The 7,830-nt window shown below is 41.3% G+C and overlaps 1 pseudogene; it reads right to left on the bottom strand.

The window, feature by feature from the left end:
- Positions 1-3,974: 3,974 nt before the first annotated feature.
- On the bottom strand, positions 3,975-5,539 carry LOC147984882 (uncharacterized; annotated as a pseudogene).
- Between the last annotated feature and the right edge of the window lie 2,291 nt (positions 5,540-7,830).

Below are 7,830 nucleotides of genomic sequence, written 5' to 3'. Positions count from 1 at the left end.
ACACTTGCGCACGTAGCCGCCGACCACGAAGCGGTTCTGCAATCTCCCAACTCCCAATGGAATGACAGATAACACTTGACTTTTAATAGCAAATACACCCTATCGAAACAAATTTGGTGTAGGTAAATATTCCTGATTGATGCAAAGAGGAATATGAGTACAGAGGAATGCTAAAAGCAATTCAGTCTGATATGAGTTTAATCAAAACGTGGTCTAACCCTAAAAGCCACGACTTACAAGGGTATATAAAGACCCTGGACATCCAACATAGTGTTGGGGTCGAAATCCAACTTATCTCTAACTTTCCTAACTTGAACGAATCTATCTGGAAAAACTGGCAGAAACAACCACCGTATTGTTTTGGTGACTGCGACTCGGTCACCGCGAATCGCGGGCTGTGAGTATACAATTTGGAAAGCAAACGAGGCAAGCTTTCCAAATTGTATTTAAACACCTTATTCGGAGCACGAACACGGATTCTGCACGTATATCAATTGCGGGCCTCCTGGCTGTCAATCCGAGTCCGGTTCTGATTTTCCTTTTGTTTATGTTGTGCACCTGCCTCCCTCTCCTCCCTTGTGCACTTGCTGATATTAGACATCAGTAGAAGTTCTTCTTGCTGCAATTCTTCTTCTCCATGTGCCAAGCTTGCCTTCCCTTCAAAGCTGATCATACAAATATGCAAAGACTTAGGCAGTATAAAATTCTGATTAACACAAATGTCAGATTCAACTAAGAGTGAATTCACTTATTGTTCAAGTAGTTTTGCACGCGCTCTTGTAATTGGTCCAATTCTGATTTCATTGGAATTGTCTTGTGCAATATCATCTTTAATTTAAAATGATGGTAAAGGAGTAGGGATGTCCTCATCATCCTCCCCCCCCCCTTGAAAAGGCGTCGACCGTGACGCACCAAGGTCTTCTCCAGTATATGGCATCAAATCAGCGACGTTGAACGTATTACTCACGCCAAACTCTTCAGTTGGAAGATCAATTTTGTATGCATTATTATTAATCTTGGAAAGCACTTTATATGGTCCATCACCTCTTGGTTTCAACTTGGACTTGCGCCGTTCAGGAAATCTATCCTTGCGTAAGTGTACCCACACCATGCCGCCCGGCTGAAACAGCACCTCCTTTCTCTTCTTATTAACACGATTAGTCGTGTACTTGCCCTTATTTTCAATGGATTCTTTAGTCTTCTCGTGTATCTTCCTCATGAAATCTTCCCTCTTGGATGCATTCATGTTCACTCTCTCTTGAATTGGAAGGGGCAGCAAATCAAGTGGTGTAATTGGCTTAAAATCATAGACCACCTCAAATGGACAGAACTGAGTTGTGGAATGTACCGCCCTGTTATATGCAAACTCCACATGTGGTAAACACTCCTCCCATTCAAGCAGGTTCTTCTTTATCATGGATCGCAACAACGTGGATAGTCTGCGATTTACCACCTCTGTTTGCCCATCTGTTTGGGGATGACAAGTAGTGCTGAATAGTAACTTTGTCCCTACCTTTCCCCAAAGTGTCTTCCAGAAATAGCTCATAAACTTCAAGTCACGATCAGAAACAATCGTCTTTGGTACTCCATGTAAGCGCACGATGTCCCTGAAAAACAGATTAGCAATGTGCGACACATCGTCGCTTTTGTGGCAGGCAATAAAATGTGCAATCTTAGAAAAATGATTAACTACCACAAAAATTGAATCATGTCCTCTCCTGGTCCTAGGCAATCCTAACACAAAGTCCATGCTTATGTCTTCCCATGGTGTAGTAGGAGTAGCGAGAGGAGTATACAAACCGTGAGGTTTCAGCTTAGACTTTGCCTTATTACAAGTAATGCAAGCTTCAAAAATCTGTCCACATCACGCTTAATCTTAGGCCAATAAAAGTGATCAGCGAGCATAAGCAAAGTCTTCTCACATCCAAAATGACCCATCAAACCGCCGGCATGTGATTCCTGCAACAATAGCAAACGCACGGACGATTCTGGAACACATAGTTTGTTAGCTCTAAACAAATAGCCATCATGTATGTGATATTTTTCCCATGCTTTTACATCTGAACACAATTTATATGGTGCTGAAAAATCAGGATCAGTGGCATATAAATCACGCAAACTCTCTAAATCAGGAACTTGAACATCCAATTGTGTCAACAACATGTTTTTCCTAGAAAGAGCATCAGCAACAACATTATCTTTACCCTTTTTGCATTTCATGATGTATGGGAAAGATTCAATAAATTCAACCCATTTTGCATGACATTTGTTCAAATTGGATTGGCTTTTCAAATATTTCAGAGCCTCGTGATCAGAATGTATGATAAATTCTTTTGGCCACAAATAATGTTGCCAAACCTCAAGGACACGAACTAGAGCATACAATTTTTTATCATAAACAGGATAGTTCAATTGTGCACCATTAAGTTTTTTAGAAAAATATGCAATCGGTTTACCCTCTTGCATCAACACACCTCCAATACCAATTCCACTAGCATCACATTCAATCTCAAATTGTTTAGTGAAATCAGGAAGTATAAGCAAAGGTGCAGCAGTCAAACGACGTTTCATCTCATCAAAAGCATTATCTTGGGCTGCGCCCCACACAAAATCAACACCCTTTTTTGTGAGTTCATTCAAAGTTGCAGCAATAGTACTGAAATATTTCACAAAACGTCTATAGAAACCAACAAGACCGTGAAAGCTTCATACTTGACTAACATTCAGAGGAGTAGGCCAATTTTTAATAGCTTCTATTTTTTATTCATCTACCTCAACTCCATGCTTAGAATATCCGAGAAATATGACCTTATCTTTGCAAAATGTGCACTTATCAAGATTACCATATAACTGAGCATCACGCAACACTTGCAAAACTTGTTGAATATGATCACTATGTTCAGATTCATTGCGGCTGTAAATAAGTATATCATCAAAATATACAACCACAAATTTACCAATGAAATGCCTCAAAACATGGTTCATTAATCTCATGAAAGTACTAGGTGCATTAGTTAACCCAAAAGGCATGTTTTAAAGGTTGTCTTCCATTCATCCCCTTCTTTCATCCTAATTTGATGATAACCACTATGCAAATCAATTTTAGAGAAAACAGCAGCACCACTCAATTCATCTAACATATCTTCTAAACATGGAATAGGATGACGATATCGAATAGTGATGTTATTTATAGCTCTACAATCTATGCACATGCACCATGTACCATCTTTCTTAGGAACTAAAATTACAGGAACAACACAAGGACTTAAGCTCACGCGAATGTAACCTTTGTCTAGAAGCTCTTGTACTTGTTGCTGAATTTCCTTTCTTTCCTCGGGGTTGGTGTGGTATGGTGCTCTATTGGGCAGTGATGCTCCTGGTATCAAATCAATTTGATGCTCTATACCTCGCAATGGTGGTAAACCAGCGGGTACCTCCTCCGAACACATCGCTAAATTCTTGCAATACATTAGAAACACCAATAGATAGAGGGTTCATGTCGTTAGAAACCAAAATTTGACCCTTGCACAACATAACAAGTGGTACAGTAGTGGGATCCTCACGAAGCTCTCTCAAATCAGATTTGGTGGCTAACATAACTAAGGAATCCACTCCCTCACATTTATTTTGATTACTCAGATTTGGCTTGTGGCTCTCACTCACCAGAAATGTAGTCTCTCGCCTATCTAATCTCTCACTCTCTTTTTCAAGATTCACTTCAATTTTTTGACGACATTCATTTACAATTTGCTGCAGTGTCATAGGCCTCAAAGTAACCTCCTTGCCACGCCAATTTAAATGATATGTGTTGGCTCTCCCATTGTGGCGGACATCTCTATCATACTGCCATGGGCGTCCCAACAACAAGTGACACACGGTCATAGGAACCACATCACACTCAATGGTGTCTTTATATGGTCCGATCTGAAATTCCACACGCACCATGTGGCTGATCTTCATCTCTCCACTATCACTTAGCCACTGAATAAAATATGGATTGGGGTGCGGTAAATATTTCAATTTCAGCTTTTGGCATAACTCCTTACTAGCCAAATTATGATAACTACCACCATCAATTATAACCTTGCATGCCTTACCAAGACCAACAACGGCCTTTGTTTGAAACAAATTGCACCGCTGTTCTGCAGGACCAGGCGTAACACTTAGCACTTTGGGCAAGCAAACAATTGTAGGATAGTGTGTAGCATAAGCATCTATTGAACCATCTTCATCTTCCTCCCAAATTTCAGAATCAGGGTCAGCGTCATCACCGGTTTCATATTCTGTTGTATCCTCATTAATCAACATAACCTTTTTATTGGGACAATCTCTCTTAAAATGACCCCTTCCACCACATGTATGACAACTCATGTCCCTGTTTCTTGCTATAGAATTAGTAGAACCAGTAGCACTAGCAGCAGGTTGCGCCCGTTTCTTCGCATTAGAGATCACCAAATCTGATTTGGAAGAAACATTACCACCAAAAACCAGAAGTGGAACTAGGAGTAGGCTCCATACTAGGTGTTGTTCATGGTGTAAAATGACATCTACTCGCTGTTGTGCGAGATGTAAACTTAGCATCCTCAGCCACTTGCAATTCAGCCTCACGTGCTTGGTGTAACAAATCTGTCATGTCATAATATTGGTGAAGACGAACAATACGCTTGATGTTATAGTTCAGACCAGAGAGAAATCACTGCACTGTTTGTTCAGGCTCTTCACGCACTCTAGCACGCTGCATAATAAGCTCCATCTCCTGAAAATATTCATCCACGGAAGAAGTACCTTGCCTCAAATTCTGCAATCTGTCATAAAGAGAACGAATATAATTGTGTGGAACAAAGCGAGCACGCATCTCTTCCTTCATAGCTCTCCATGTAACAATGGGACGTTCACCATCTTCAATTCTGGACTGTACAATATTATCCCACCAAAGCAAAGCATAGTCATCAAATTCAGAAGATGCAAGTTTTATTTTTTTATCCTCGGTGTACACATGCATGCGCCATAATTTTTCCACCTTTAGCTCCCAATTAAGGTACTCTGCAACATAAGTAGAACCAACAAACTTGGGGACGGTAAACTTTGGTTTGCCCAGACCATCATCATCACGGTTGGCTGGTTGTGCAAAAGCATCATCATCAAATCGACGGCGTGCACCAAGAGGAGCAAATCCACGGCCTACGGGCATGGCAGCAGCACAGCCACCACCACGGCCTCCATTACCACGACCACCATCTTGACCAGCAACAACCGGCTCGTGTGGAGCTTGCTGGTCCCGATTAGCTTGCTACAATTGTGCACGACGTGCTGCAGCCCCTTGGACATTGGCAGCATTAGCAGCTGCAACACCATCATTACCACCATGAACACTAGCTTCACCATCATCATCATCACGCTGCTGATTCTGTTGGCGATCGACGGACTATTGCAACGCAGCCATAGCTTGCTGCAAGTTAACTAGAGTCCCCTGAATTTCAGTAACTTGCCGTTGTGTTGATGTGATGGTTTCTGTGGCATCCTTGAGGTCCAACTCCATGTTCTGCACATTCTCATTTATAGGATCGGTTGCACACTGAATTTGTCACTGAAGATGATAAGAGCTTCATATTCATTCCAATGCACCACGGATTTAGGATCATTTTTCTGTTGTACATCAAAAGACTCGTCAGACATGATTAGGTGATTAGTACTCACAGAAAATATAGTGTATGTGGAAAACTCTCAACTCACTCAAAACTGAAAGAAACAAGGTATCTTACCGTTCCAAAGTGAATTAGAAAAGCTTACCAACTTGTATGGGCAGAACGTGCACAGATGTGATGTAGCGAATACCGAGGGTGAAACTATCACACAACAAACAGGGTATATGGTGGAGCTTGGTTGGAATACCTATCAACACCAATTCACAAATCCTAGTGCTGATCGTATGATAGAGACCCACGGAAACACACACGGTGGAGATAAGTGGGGCAAATGCAACTCTGAAACTGATCTCAAAATTCTGGAATGTCGGAGTAATGCTCGTGTTGCAAATGCACAGGAGAGACGCTAGCAAATCACCGATATTATACAGGCACAAGATTTCTCAATCTACTAGTGCAAAGAACATGGCAGAAAAACTGAACAAACTCTCCAAAAATATATACAACTTCCACGTGTAGCTTTCTTTTCCTCCTTTTTTCGTTTTCTTTTTCTTTCTCTTTTGATTTCTTTCTCTTTTTTTCAGTAACCTGAGCAATTAGTAACCAATCTGATTCTGCCAAAACAAAAGATGCACTCTCCAAATTCCTATATGAGCAGCCCGTAGAGCAAAGGATATGCTAGTATCAATAGGAAAGTACTACGCAAAATAAGAAAGGCTGACTATGGTTATCAAATGAAACACAATCTGATTCGGATAGTTAATCAAACCAAACAAAATCTAACTCGGACCAATAGACTTGACAGCAACCAAACGACTCCGACGTGAGAAAAGGAAAACCTATACAATCTACAACAACTCAAATCAGAAAGTAAGTTATGCCAATAAAAGACTCGATCAGCAACCAAAACTTGGAACCGATGCTATCTAGGCTATGGCAAAAACTCAAAACCCTAATATTTTTGTATGGCTTTTTCTATATAGGACGAAAACAAAACTAATCTAAGGATTGGTGGATGCTCACCGAGATAACGCTGGAAATCTGATACCAAGATGATATGGGGTGGCCCGATCTTCTTAGTGAGCGGATGATGTCGATGATGAACTTGCTGGATAACTTGTGAGATGCTCTCGAACTCTCCGGTTGTTCCCCCGTTGCCAATGCAACAGATCTTCAACCCTATGGATATTTGCAACACCACACACTTGCGCATGTAGCCGTCGACCACGAAGCGGTTCTGCAATCTCCCAATTCCCAATGGGACGACAGATAGCACTTGACTTTCAGTAGCAAATACACCCTATCGAAACAAATTTGGTGTAGGTAAATATTCTGATCCATGCAAAGAGGAATATGAGTATAGAGGAATGCTTAAAGCAATTCAGTCTGATATGAGTTTAATCAAAACGTGATCTAGCCCTAAAAGCCATGACTTACAAGGGTATATAAAGACCCCTGGACGTCCAACATAGTGTTGGGGTCGAAATCCAACTTATCTCTAACTTTCCTAACTTAAACGAATCTATCTAGAAAAACTGGCAGAAACAACCGCCGTATTTTTTGGTGACTGTGACTCGGTCACCGTGAATCGCGGGCTGCGAGTATACAATTTGGAAAGCACACGAGTGAAGCTTTCCAAATTATATTTAAATGCCTTATTCGGAGCACGGACACGGATTCTGCACGTATATCAATTGCGGGCCTCCTGGCTATCAATCCGAGTCCGGTTCTGATCTCCCTTCTGTTTATGTTGTGCACCTGCCTCCCTCTCCTCACTCGTGCACTTGCTGATATTAGACATCAGTAGAAGTTCTTCTTGCTAAAATTCTTCACCACGTGCCAAGCTTGCCTTCCCTTCAAATCTAATCATACAAATATGCAAAGACTTAGGCAGCATAAAATTCTGATTAACACAAATGTCAGATTCAACTAAGAGTGAATTCACCTGTTGTTCAGGTAGTTTTGCACGTGCTCTTGTAATTGGTCCAATTCTGATTTCAATGGACTTGTCTTGTGCAATATCATCTTTAATTGAAAATGATGGTAAAGGAGTAGGGATGTCCTCATCACTAGGGGAAGAGTTTATATAAGCTAGGGACTAATTGGGGGTAAAACAAGGGTACATGGGTCATTTGTCCCAGAAAATGCGTAGGCACGGTGGTGAGTCCGGGCACCCAAGGTAAAG

This window comes from Triticum urartu, chromosome 2A (assembly GCF_056163025.1).
Source record: "Triticum urartu cultivar PI428250 chromosome 2A, HENAU_Tu73, whole genome shotgun sequence".
Classification (NCBI taxonomy): domain Eukaryota; kingdom Viridiplantae; phylum Streptophyta; class Magnoliopsida; order Poales; family Poaceae; genus Triticum; species Triticum urartu.
This window is presented reverse-complemented; position numbering and strand designations above follow the sequence as displayed.